Here is a 13,478-nt window from a genome sequence, read left to right as displayed (position 1 = left end):
ACACCGGCGCGGAGGCCTTCATGTCCGTGGACGTGACGTCTCACCCCGTGCGCGCGAACCGCAGCATTTCTGCGCTGGACCGACCTCGCCTCGTCCTGCGTTCCGCTGACCTGGCCGAGCAGGACGTCCACTGGCTGGAGGACACGGCGGACACGATCATGACGGCGTTCCGCGAACGGCCCCGACACCTCGCGCGCGAGTGCGTCACCGTGGCGGTGCAGATCGCGCGACTGACGTATTCGCGCGACGCCCTGTCCGACGTGCGGCTGTACAGGGTCGTTCACCTAGCACCGTTCCCGCGGCTCTTGGAGTTCCTAGCAACCCTGTTCGCGAACATCTCGTCGGTGCACGCGTCGACAGAGGTTCTGCTTCGCGCGGAGGGCTTTCTGCGCGACCTCCTGGACCTGGCGGACGAGCACAAAAGCCGGGCACTCCTCAACTACGTCGGCCTCCGGGTCGCGGTGCACAGCTCGGCCTTCCTCCCGGACGCCGCCGGCCTTCAGGCCGTTCACGGCCGCGTGCTGTTCCCACACGAGCCTACCGGCGGCTACATCCCGCGGGACCGGCTGTGCGCCCGCCAGGCGGCCGCCACCATGCCGTTCCTCTTCATGTACGCGGTGCGACTCCTGATCGGCGGGGAGGCGACGGTTCGCGCCCTGACCGCGGCGCTCGAGACGATGCGCCACCACCTGGCCGAGCACCTTTCCAGGCTTTCCCTGGCGGACTACCAGACTCGGCTGCAGCTGGTGAAGATTCTGAAGGAAACGCGGCTGCACCTGGTAGGTCCTCCCGTGGTGACCAACGCGTCGCGCGTGCTGGCCCACGCCCGCGCCCTGCCGGCGACTGGCGACGACGTGCCCCTGCTGTGGTTTGCCCGCGTCACCGCGCACGTGACGCAGTTGCGGCTTATGCGCCTCTCCCGCTACGTGTGGCGCGGGGGCGTCTTCGACCACGACTGCAGCTCGGACCTGCAGGCGAACGCCGTCTTCGTGCCGCCGCTCTTCCTGAACGCGAGTGGCACGCTGGACCTCAGTCTCCTGGCGCTGCAGGCGCCCTACCTTGGAGCGCGCTTCGCGCGCTGCCTGCTCCTGATGCTGCTCGCGGGCGTCTCCAACCGCGGCAACCGGGAGCTCGTCACGCGCGGCTGGTGGTCCGACTCTTCCAAGTCGGCGCTGGAGGCTCTGCGCCGCTGCCTGGCGCGGCCCGTGCCGGGTGCTGGCGACGACAGCGGTGCCGCCGTTACCGACAAGGCGCCGTTGGCGCGCGTGGCCGATGCCCTCGCCGTGGCGCCGGCGCTCAGCGCCTTCACGCACGGCGTCCAAGCGCTTGCTGGCTCCGCTCGACAGTTCCGGCTGCCCCTGCTCGAGGGCCTGTCGACGGCGCAGCTGTTCTTCGACTACTACGCGTTGTCGCGCTGCCGCCGTGAACGGAGAAGGCGTGGTGGTCGTCGCGGCGCAGCGGCGGCCGACGACGTGGCCGCGGCTTTGCGCCAGAATGCCGCCTTCCACGAGGCCTTCGAGTGCGCCCGTGGTCGACCGATGAACGCGGACGCTCCGTGCGCCCTGTGGACGTGATGCGCAGCCGGTTAGTGTTTAGTGGCGCCGTCCCATGATGCGGATTTTGCGCTTTCATTTTTTGTTACGCATATTTTGAAAACTTTGATGTGGTTCGCAAGCGTATATTTTATGAGTGGTGATTTGTGGAAAGTGGACTGTCATTCACGATGTGCGCCCGATCAATGCTTAAGGCCATTTCCTTGCGAAGAATAAAGGGAGAAATTTCGCGTGCGCCTGAGTCGTAGACATCAGGAATGTATAACCGTCGCCAAAGATTCGGCGCTGTCGCCTTAGAGGAGATATCGTGTTTTGTGTGGAATATATATTCTCGTGCGTGTCAACTTCTGAATGACCATTCCGTGCTGGTTAACATATATGGGTCTGCTGTGTCCTCTCGGCGCCGTCGCCATTCTGCAGTAAGTTGGGCACCTTGTCTATGGTGTTTAACGTCCCAAAAGGACTAAGGCTATGAGGGACGCCGTAGTGGAGGGCTCCGGAAATTTCTTCCGCCTGGGGTTCTTTAACGTGCACTGACATCGCACAGTACACGAACCTCTACAATTTCTCCTCCAAAGAAATTCAGCCGCCGCGGCCGGGATCGAACCCGCGTCCTTCGGTTCAGCAGCCGAAAGTACCATAACCACTGAGCCACCGTGGCGGCACTTTACTGCAGGTAGTCGAAATTTTCGGAGCCCTTCACTGCGGCGTCCCTCATAGCCTCAGTTGCTTTGGGTCTGAGTCTGACACGTGTCGGCTTTTATGCGCATTAGCCTCAGCGTGTGATTACTGGGGTTGCGTTCGTTCCCGTTTGCATCATTCTTCACTTCTTTTATGGAGCATTTTTTGGCGCGAGAATAATGGTGGCACTGAACTATTCAACTGGATCCCTGATACACTTAACATTCCCCTTATTCGTCTACCCAGGAAGCCTCTAATAACGTTACTTACGGGGCATGGTAGATTTCCGTTCTATTTTAAAAGATTTGGCCTGTCTCCGTCTTCAACTTGTTCCTGTGGATTGTTATGTGAAAATATCCGTCATTACTTCCGGGACTGTTCCGTTACTGCTTCTTTAGTTTCTCGTTTAAAATCTCTTTGCTCATCGGACATCACACCATCTGTTTACCCCTCCCTTCTCCGAAACCCTGCTGCTTGTGCTCTTCTCCTTCAAATGGTTCACCTCATAAGCAGTACAATTCCAAATTATTCACGCTGATTTCTCTCTTTCCTCTTATCTCTCTTCCCCAAGCTTTGCACAGCGGAGCGCCCCGTGCTCCTTTATTGAGCATAGGAGGCTTTGTCGTGGCGTGACTGTGACTGTGTCCTTGGCTGTGTGGCTGTGACTTCGGTTTTTTTTCTTTTGTCTTGATTATGTTTTTATTTTTCTGATTTTTATTTTGTGGCCGGCGCTCAGTGCTTTCTTTGACTGTTACGGTGACAATGACTTTGCAGTGACTTGGGTTTTCTCTTTTTTTTTTATTACTATTTATTTCGCGGACTGCACGCTGTGCTTTGGCTATCTGCCTGTGTCTAACTTATTATGACGAGACTTTCGTTTTCTTTTCTTATGAGATTTTTTTAATGCTCTGTTTTTCGCTTAATTTTTTTTTCTTCTTTGGAACATTTAGTTATTTTTCATTTATTTTGAATTGGCGTTAAGCCTGGCAAAGCATTGCTGGTCCAGGCATCCTCTCTCTTTCTTTTATGTTTTTTTACCTCTTTTTTGAGAGGACCAATAAAAGGGTAAAAGGGGTTGCGTTCCGTTTTACAGCTAAAGCTGATGTTAGAAGTCCGCGCCGGAGTGTTCCCGGCGAATACTGGTGGTCACGTGACCGTTCGCACCTTGCTGTGTTGTTGTGTTAGCCCGGATTGGCGCAAACTGCGTAGGTGTTCGGCTTCGGCAAACGACAGGCAGCACCGTGGCGACAGCTTTCTCAGCGCGATGCATACGCTTTCCAGTTTCTTGCTTTGTTTTTCATATTTTTATAAACCCCTGTTTTTCTCTGCTCCCCCCCCCCCCCCCCCTTTTTTTTTGAGCGTTTAGCTCCCTTTCATTTATCGTGAATTGGCTTTAAGGCCGGCAAAGCTTTGCTTGTCCGGGCGGCTCCTCTCTTTATTTTGTTTTTTTTTGTTTTTTTACCTTTTTCTGAGGGCACACATACAAGGCTAAAAAAGAGTGTAATATTTGTGGAGCCGCTTAGAGAAATCTCCAGTAACTTAAACTTGAGGTACAGCTGAATGGCATCATGTGCTGTGTCTCTTCTTGACTGTCCTTTTTGACAGCGTGTCGTGTGCCCTTCGTGCGCCGCCGAATCTCTCTGGCCTGCTCTCGTTAAACACTCTGGACGCATTTCGCAGCACCCCATTTGCCCCCTGAAGGCGGCGAGCATTCTCCACGGGCGTGCGAAACGAAACGAAGGGTGAGAGGGGTACTGGCATTCACGGCGGGTCGGGGAAGGGCGCCCGGGCTCGTACACTTTGGCTTTTCCGCCGGTTTCTCTCGCCTCGGCTTCTTTTTATCCTTCCTTCCTTCCTTTCTTTCGTGGACGTTCTGCGCTACGTGTGGTGTGGCGCTCCTTTGTTTTCGCGGTCCGCGGCGCCCCCCTGCCTCCTTTTCTTTGGCTTTCCCATGCTTTCGTAATCGGACAGGTTATCTCGGTTGGGCCCCCGGGGGCGGAACAATGCGGTGCGGCGGAGGCAGGTAGGTGTGTGTGTGTGTGTGTGGGGGGGGTCTTACCTTTTTGCGTTTGTTGTTGCTGGGCGCACGCATTTTTTTATTGTTACTTTTCTTTCCATTCTGGGCCTCGTTTTGCCTAGTGAGCGGCCCGCACGCAAACTTGATAAATGGGGTGCTGAGTTCGCGCCCGATGACGGGAAGCCAGTGTGCGCGCGCGGATGCTGCCGACCCGATAACGATTCTGCGAGCGTTATAGCGGCACATCGCTGAGGAGGAGGAGGAGGAAAGCAGGAAGCGAGGCCTGATGTCTGTGTAACGAGCCACCATCACGAGGCGCCGCCGTGTAGCCGCTGGGGATTGCGACGCCCGCGGCTTCTGCCGGCTGGGCTGCGAGCGCTAACGCTATACGCGCTGCCCGGCTTATGCGAGGCCGTTGGCCTTGTCCAGTTCGTGATGTTGAGCTCATCACGTTTTGCAGAGCCGCAGAGTCGGGAGACGTGAAGTGAAGCTTACGGGATCCTGGACGTAATTCCTCGGCACCTGCAGGCGGGCTAGCCGAACTTGTCTCGGAAATCCATTGCATTGTAGCGCTTAACTGCTCCGAGTTTTTGAGATGGGCACGAAACGTGGCTGTGGGTCGTTTCGTGTCTCTCTGGTGCATACCGCGAACAGGTGTCTCGCGCTTGCAGGCGTATACTCGCCTTTCACCGCTCGTCGCGTCTCCAGCGGATTTGCACGGTTCGCCGTTTGTTTACAAGCAGTTGTCGAGAGCAAGCCATAGCGCAAGGCAACGACACCTGGTAAGCGTTCATTAGCGTTTTGAGTATACGCGCACTCTGGACCCGTTATTCTGCTAAGCAGGCAATCACACTAAACCCGCTTTACTCGTCATCAGCATCAGCTTGACCACACCCACTGCAGGGAAAATGCCTTTCCCTTGTCTCTCCATTAACCCTGGCCTTTGCCAGCTTCGGCCGCCGCATCCCCACAGACTTCTTGATCTCATCCGCCCACCCAACTTTCTGCCGCCTCCTGCTACGCTTGCGTTCTCTCAGAATGCACTCCGTTAACTCTGTAATAAATCAACTGGACAACGCTACGTATTCCACTCGGCGATCCTGAGCAGCTCTCCGAATCCGCAAAGGAGCAAGGTATCAGTCGCGATTGAATCAGAACTCGAGATCCGACTCGTATATCGCCCCATTGAATCACGCTGTTCAGTTTCGCGGAGCTCGGAAACTTACTCCGGATCGCCGATCGGAATGCGCCATACGCCTCTCACGAAGCGCTTCCTCCTCTTCCTTGTTATGTGCTTCCAGGCGCCTCTTGTGAAGAGGCGCATCCTTGATACACGATGAGCGCGCCGGGAGTGCGCTCGTGAACTCGGGGGCATTGCGAGAGCGGCTGGCCCATCGAGCGCGCCCCGATTGCCATCGCTGGAGCCGCGGTGCCTGTCACGGCGCTTGTCGCCGCACCTCTTTGCCTTGTAGTTTGTTGCGTTCCCCAGAATGCCCGCACCTTGAAAGCGCGGCCCGAGGAAACAATAGGTACGCCTCCTCTGCTCCACCCGCCTTCTTGGTTCGCGGCCGTTTCCCGATCGCTGGCCGATCGGCGGAGTTTGCTCCGACCGTCGCCTCAATTCACGCCCGCGGCGTGAACGGGTTCGCGCGGGCCCCGCCCCCTTTTTGTCTCGGCTTCCTCTGCGTTCGTTGGACGTTCTTTGTTCTCACGGTCCTTGGAATGTCCGAGCTGTGTGTGTCGTGAGGGCGGCTTCACAATAAGCTTGTGCGGCCTATAGCCACGCTGTGCGGTTTGCGCGGCGCCAATTTCCCCATTGTTCGGAGAAACGGCACTGTCAGCTCCGCCTTGTGTCTACTGTCTCTTTTTTGTTTGTTGTTTGCTGGTTCTGCGTCGACGGCATTCTGCGCTCCGCTGTGCTTACTTGCGGGCTGCTTTTCTGTCCGGTGATTCAGGCGCGTCTGTTTGTAAAGAAGGATTTTGCGCGGACTCGCTGATGGCTCTCGTCGGCTTTCCCGCTGCTCTGTGGAAACGCCTTCAAGCTTTCACGCCGAGTGGAGTTGAAGCCAGCCCCCTCGCCAGCATTATTTATGGTTGCTGCGCGCAACCATCCAACGGAAGTCTCAAAGCTTGAAGCAAGTTTAGTTTTCTCACCCTCCAAGATGGGCTTTGTTCGTGAGTATAGTTCGCAGTAGGCAGTGGCCATTGGGAAGCATTGTCCAGATATTTCTGCCCACTTATCCTCCCCCTTTACATGCCGCTCTAAAGGACGGGAGCCGTATATTACTGAAGAGGAAGGGACGGTCGTCGCAGACCTGCGTTGGCCACCTGTACTGGAGCTACACACCCGGGCCCCAGAGTAAACCAGCAGGCACTGCGCACCCTATATCGCGAGCCTGTTGCTAATGAAGCACCGCGAGGCCAAACTCCGGTCCAAGTCCTCGACTCGCAAGTTACCTGGCCATCGCTACCGAAGCACTGCACGCCCTTAATGATTAAGCATGCTGCGCGCTGCGCACCCAATACCCCGACCATACTGATGGTCGGGCACTAGACTAGGAACCGATCCACGTCGAAGACGAGGAAGTTATTGCCTCAATGACGACCCTTTTGAAAACCATGCGTGTGCTGCTTGCTTTCTAGCTTGCACACGCCAGCTGCACGAAATGCGCTGCAGGTGCTGCAACACTTCGGCAGGGGGCACAATGGCTCCCCCAGCCTCATCGTTCTGAGAAGCCAGGACTTTAACGTCGATATTATCAGCAGCCGCGGTGGCTCAGTGGTTATGGCGCTCGGCTGCTGACCCGAAAGACGCGGGTTCGATCCCGGCCGCAGAGGTCGAATTTCGATGGAGGCAAAAATTCTAGAGGTCCGTGTGCCGTGTGATGCCAGTACACGAAATTTCGGGATCCCTTCACTACGGCGTTCCTCATAGCCTGAGTCGCTTTGGGACGTTAAACCCCATAAACAAAACCTTTCTGAAAATTCGCTGGCTATCAGAAAGTTCTGTAGCACACGATGACCATCCAGCGACTCGGTACCGTTGCCGAGGGGTGAAGTGAGGGCGTTCACCTGCCACCACACATATGCGCCTGGACGTATACGCTGCAGTATGCTCTCTCCATACTAAAGCACCCTATTCCTAATCGACCGCTTTTCTCACCCGCTGCTTGGTGGGTGTTTCGATTTCCCCTCTCTTTTATGTACTCCTTCTGTTTTAAGCCCATTATCTCCTGTTTGTTCGTGTTTTTTTCTCTCTCCTTGCTTTCTTTTCTTGTCTCTTCTTCCTTCCTACAGATCCCCGCACCTTCCCTCCTCCTGGCCGCCTGCGAGCCTGTCTGAAGAATCTGGGCTCGCTGGACCCATGCCTCTTTTATTTCCACTTCGTCCTTCCCAATTCTTAATACGTCAGGGGCGTCTTGCGTCTAAAAATCACTTTTGCCCGCCCATCATTTGTGCCTCTGTTTTTTTTTTCTCGCTCTTGTAATTGGCTTTTCTTAAATTTTCTCTTGGGCGTTGGCCCCTTTTCTTTTATTTTTTAATTGGTTCGCCTGCGATAACCTTTGGTTGGGTGGGGGCTTCCTCTCGAATTTTTCATTTTATTTTATTTCATTTCTTGAATTTTACAATAAAAGGGCGTTCTCGGAGTACTCAGTGCGGGCTTCACGGCCATGCGTGCAGCGTTTCGGAACAGCGCCGCAGCTCGCGCTGCAGGCAGGCTCACTGTCGTCCTGAGAGCCGGCTTATACCTGACCGAGGCACCACCGGGTGGTTCACCCGCTGAGGCGTTTGAAACATGAGCCGAGGCTAGGGTCTGTGGCGTAAATGCCCCATTCTGGCTTCTCGATCGCTCCTGTTTTGTTTTTATTTATTACTCGCGTGCTTAAACCTGTGCCCGCAGGGAAGATCAAGTTGAGCCGGGGTCTTGCACGTCCAACGCTGAACTTGTTCGCTAAGTGAGGTAGCGCATTGCGTCATTCGGCGGCACGCTGCGTGCACATATCCACGATAAAAGCCCTGCCGCGGGCGGACGGCGGAAGCTGACGTAACTCCTTACGGGGAAAGGGGGCTGTATTAGAGGAAAGCAACCATGTAATGCTTCGGTAACGCGAGCAGTAAGCGTCTCGCTGCCCAGCTGCCCCCCCTTCCTTTTATGCCTGAGGCTAGAAAGCGTCCACGCAGCAAGAATCGACCGCCGTCGCACCCTGGCTTCCCATCCTCCTCTGGCGCGTCCGTATAAACACGTGCTTAGGCGGCTCATAAACGGCGCAGGGTGCCGGGAAACGCGTCACAAAAGAGCGCGCGTATAACGGCCTGGCTTATGTATGGAGCGGCGAAATGGCTCGCCACCAGCGCGCCGCGAGTGCAGTATACTACACCCCCGCTCCTCACCGGTGGTCCGCACTTCTCAACGAGAAGAGGAGGGGGGTCGAACGAAAGCTCATTTGCATAATGGCGAGGTGCTGCTGCCCGCGTGAAAATAAAAGGCTGAGGAACTGAACAGGGCCGGAGAGAAAGAAATGGAGAATAAAAAGGGAAGAGTGGGTTCAGATTCGGGGCCCACCGCGCGTGAGTGCGTAACACCGCTTCCCCGTGCTTGCTTTGTCATTTTTTTTCTTTCGTATACCGCGCGGAGAAGTACGTGTCTGGGAGATGAGTTGGGGGACGGGGATTCATCGCAGGAACGCTTCGCGGCATAACGCCGCCCGACGTATACCCGCGAGCACTGACGTGCGCCCTCGTGTGTTGCATCCTTAGCGCGGCTTCTCTCTGGCCGAGTGCAAAGCGGCGGCCGCGCGAGTGGTGGTTGGTCTGTGCGGAAGCGTTTTTGTTTTGTCGCCGCTGTCTCCGCAGTGGTGAGCTCCTTTGGCATCCAGCGCTGTACCCGTATACTGCCTATCCGCAGTCACGGCCGGCCGGAGAAGACGAGACGAGCGCGGCTGTTTATGCCGTCGGCGCGACAGAGCGGCGTGTCGGCGGTTGCGGGGTGGTGTACGTCGGCGGTGCTGCGAGACGTAACGCTGCTTCCTTCGGAGGGTGTTCCTGTCACCTTTCGACGCCCGCGCGCGTTTTGCTCCTGAAACCGAGACTGCTCTTCTGCTTCCCTCGTAGGCCCTTCCGATTCCGGTAATGGCGTGTCAGATTCCCCCCCCCCCCCCTCTTCTTTTATCGGATACGGAGAGGGAGGCCTGGCGGCTGCGTTGGGGGTGGGAGGGAGTCGCTCCAATAAAGACATAGGCGGAGACTCCATCGTGCACTACTGTCTTTAGGGGCGGCGTTCGGGGATGCGCTATTTTCCTGTTCCCCCTCCCTCTTTTCTTCTTCCAGGGTGAATTCACACGTCTTTTTCCTTGCTTCCCCTTTACTGTTTTTCTTTCTAACTGCAACACCTCCACGCGAGCCTTACCCTGGGGTTAATTCCTCCGGGTATCGCGTCGCATGTTGTTGCGTGAAACTGTCGAACCTATGAAAGTTTATTCGCGCTGCCGTGTCGCCTGTGTGTTTATTGGGGAGGGCGCTGCGCTGTCAGATTTGGCTCACAGTCTAGATAAACTCGCGACTACAGTACGTCAAGCCGGTTTCTCGTATTTCAGATCATGTACGGCCTGGCCATTTGAAGCTCTTTCTTTGGGTATTCGGCTCTTGTTTGTATGTTGCGTCGGCCCTGATAAGCGCACCCGCGTCTACAGGGTCGTCCACTCTTAAGGTTAACGTACGAGCGCGCGGCCGCGCGTCGAAGCGAATAGACCTCTCCCGGCCTACGTCATCAACGCACGTGTTTCTGGTCCGATGGGCAAAACATGCGCCGTACCAGGTGGGAGAAGAAAGGCTGACAGGCGTTTCGAATCAGGGAACAAAGCTGGTGGGGCAGTGCTCGGCACCTGAAAAACCGGTTCAGAACCGAAAGTCGACGATTTTGCCCATCGGGGCACACCTTTTTGACGTCACACTGTTTACATCAGGGAGAGGTCTATTGGCAGACAACGAGAAGCACCACCTCCAGGTCAAATCCCCGCCTGCGCCACTTTGCTTCGAGACGCGGCCGGGACGGACGCATTGGCGCTCCTGTGTTCACCGTAGGTGTTGTACGACCCTGCGCTACTGCCGGGTTCCGCGAGGCAGCATCCCTTTTGATGCTGCCACGCGGCGCTCTTCCTCAGATGAGGGAAGCGCGTCGCAATCTTAGCGGAGCAACGGCTCTTCCGCGCTTCTCCGAAACGGAAGCGCGCGTGAGATAGCGGACAACCGCCGAGTGCTCGCAGCGGTCGTCAATTCCGGGAAATTAAATATCTCCCGGACGGTCAGTGACCCGGAGTGAGGGAAATGCACCGAGAGGAGAAAGGGGGATTGTGAACTGTCTCGAAATGAGAAGACGTCGCGCCCATTTGGCTGCTTATTTACTGCCGCCGCTTCTGCGACGGCTCAGATGCAGTCGCTCTTCTGTCTTTGATCGGAAGTGTAATCTCTTCGCCGTCTTGGAGTTGCCGCGGCTGCCTTTGATGCAGTTAGCCTCCCCATTTATACATTCAATAAATGAATACCTCCTCTTTCCTTCCGTTCGTTCGAGTGACTGGGCGCGGTCATCCGGTGTGCTTGGAAGAGAGAAGTTGCGATGCGCTTGGTGAGGACCCGGACGGTTTTTTTTTTTTTTGGGTAGTCTCGTTTGAAGATACGATGGGGCACCGATTACTGTGCTCCTTGTTCTGGAGGACTGCTGCGAACTTGCCGATTCCAGTAACAATACCGCGTCGTTGCGGCTGAAGTGCGTTGCTTTGTGGCTGTGAGGGACGCTGGCAGACTTACTAGGAGAAAAACAAAAAACAAAAGAAGCTGACGGATGATTACACGAACTGATATAGCGAAGCTGCAACAGCTGGGGGCTTTTGTCTTTCGCTGTACATTGATCGCTTTCTCGTTGATTGTTAGGTCGCGCTTACATGAATGCGGCAGAGGTCGACTCCAGTCCTCTTTTCGAGGAAGAGAGTTGAGGACTAGTCACGCCTCTCCTTCCTCGAAACTTGCTCTTTGTCTCGAAAACTTGACTCGAGACGCATTCTGTCGCATTCATGTAAACGCGGCTTTAGAATTGTATTTCTCCGTTCCGCTGCTGCCTGGGCTTCAGGTCGGTTGGAGGCTTCTGGAGGGTAAATTTGGGCGGAGAGGGGAGGTAGGTGTCCGGTGGGTTCTGCTTACAGGCTTCTGGTTTGTGGAGGCTTGTGGAAGGTGTAGGTGGGTATAGTGAAGCGTTTGCTTTGGTGGGTGGAGCCTCCTGGAGGGGCGGAAAAGGGTGGCGCTTCTGTGGGATGGAGGTGTGGGTGTTTGGGTGCGCGATGGCCTCTTGTCCTGGGTTTCTGGTGGATGGAGGCTTTCTATGGAGGGTGGGGTACCTCTTTCATGGGCTTCTGATCGGTGGGGGCATTCTGGAGGGTTGAGGCTTCACTACCTTTGCTCTCAACGCCGACGCTGGGATTTTGAGAAATGACACTAGTATAGCGCTGTCGCAGTAGAATAAAATGTGTGATAGGGCGCAGATAAGGCGTTTGCTCTGTGTCTGGTCTTTTTTATTAACAGTGAATGTACTGGTTTGTTAATGCTGCAGAGTAGCGCGTTTGCGCTTAATGTACATCCTTTTTCAAAAGTGTAGAGCCCAGGGGTGTTGCTTCTAAGCCGTGTTGTAGGGCTTCTGTAGAATTCCTGGAAGTCCTACCCATTGGAGGGTACAGAACCGAAACTATTCTGCCGTTCAGGAGATTTTGATCACTAAGGACGCATTACAAGCCACTCGGCGTATCTCGGAAGCAAGCCCGCTGAGATCTAAACTTTTGACAAAGGTTGTTCCTGTCACTGTACGCAGTTCTAGCTCTGATGCGACCACGCAAATACATACTGCATACAGGACACTGTCCTCTGACTCCTTGGGAGCGCTGTTGGCACAATACTTGCTGTTGAACCTTCCATGATCTTTGATGAACGCTGTGCGTATCACTTTTAGTTAACCGGGGCGTCATGTTCTTTCCTGCTTCACTTGCCAGAGGAGAAGTGAGGGTTTGGCTTCTCCGCACGCCGCAGAGCCGTGCGGGACAGAATGCATGCGGATAACATGCGGGCTTCTCTTTCTCTCTCACTACGCGTGGCTGCTTCTTGCGCTCCCCCCAGTTCTTCACGCGCCCCGCGACTGCCCTGGCGTTGCTGCTTCGTGCGTTATATGAACCTCGCTCTTACGCTGGGCACCAAAATTGCGTCTACGAAGCCTCAGGGGACAGGCATCGCCGCGCTCCTCAAATCTGAGCCGCGGGCGACGAACCCCCTGCCTGGCGCGCGTGTCCATTTTCGCCTTTCCCCGGGGTTCCTGCTCCCCCAACGCCTGCCCGAGCCACTTCGCGAGTCCGAGCGGAGACCGCCAGGATTTGCTCCGCGTGCAGTGCGACACGAGAACGGTCGGTTCCCGTCTCCCCTCCCCTGCTCTGCCCCACTTTCGAAATCCGCGCGCGCGCCCTGCGTTTCTCATCTACTGCCCGCCAGGCATGAGCTGGCGCTTCCGGCCGCGCGAGCAGCTCGCTCGAACCACACTCACGCGGGCATGCCTTCGTCGCTAATGCGTGCGACGTTTCGCCGAGGCCGCCCTGCGTGCTGCGGCAGCGATATGTCTGGCCCCCCTGGGCAACTTTTATTAAATGCCGCACGGGCTGCCGTCGACGCGCGCGCGGCACGTGTTGATGTAGCGGCGGTGGCAGAAGCAGTAGCAGCGGCCCCGAGGCCGAGCGTGCAGCTCTTATTGGCACCGCGGTGTTGTGCTACGCGCACATGCAAATGAGAGCGGTGGCCGCACGTGCGCCTGTCACCTATGGCGGAACCGGCGCACGCGCGGATTGCCAGAATCCGCTGCTGGCGACGAGCGCTCGCGGAGCGATGGTAGCTCGGTTTTCACGCCGGTTGGCAAGTAGCAGGTAGCGTTTGGTCGTTCATGTTTTCGGTCGCGTTATCGCAGCGATGGTTGTATCAGGGAGCTTTCCGGATCGACGGTGTGCTTCGGGGGGCAGTAGGCATAGTAGAAGAAAAAAGAAATCTCTGTAACGTCATCTCGGGGTGACGTGATTCACGTGCTGCCCAATAAAAATGGAGCACAAATTTCAGAGAATTAAGTGAAGTGGGGGCTCTTGTGCAGGGCCAGATTCGTGGTTTGCCGTTTCTCCCTGTTAGTCCAGATGCTTTAGAGAGATGCGATT

General features: G+C 55.9%; 1 protein-coding gene across 3 annotated transcripts in view; it reads left to right on the top strand.

Moving 5' to 3' along the window:
* Window positions 1-13,478, top strand: part of PlexA (plexin A) — a 329,472-nt gene that overhangs the window by 18,868 nt on the left and 297,126 nt on the right. The gene's annotated exons all lie outside the window — the stretch shown is intronic.

Source organism: Amblyomma mixtum, chromosome 2, assembly GCF_055824585.1.
Source record: "Amblyomma mixtum isolate Tamu chromosome 2, ASM5582458v1, whole genome shotgun sequence".
Taxonomy (NCBI): Eukaryota; Metazoa; Arthropoda; class Arachnida; order Ixodida; family Ixodidae; genus Amblyomma; species Amblyomma mixtum.
This window is presented reverse-complemented; position numbering and strand designations above follow the sequence as displayed.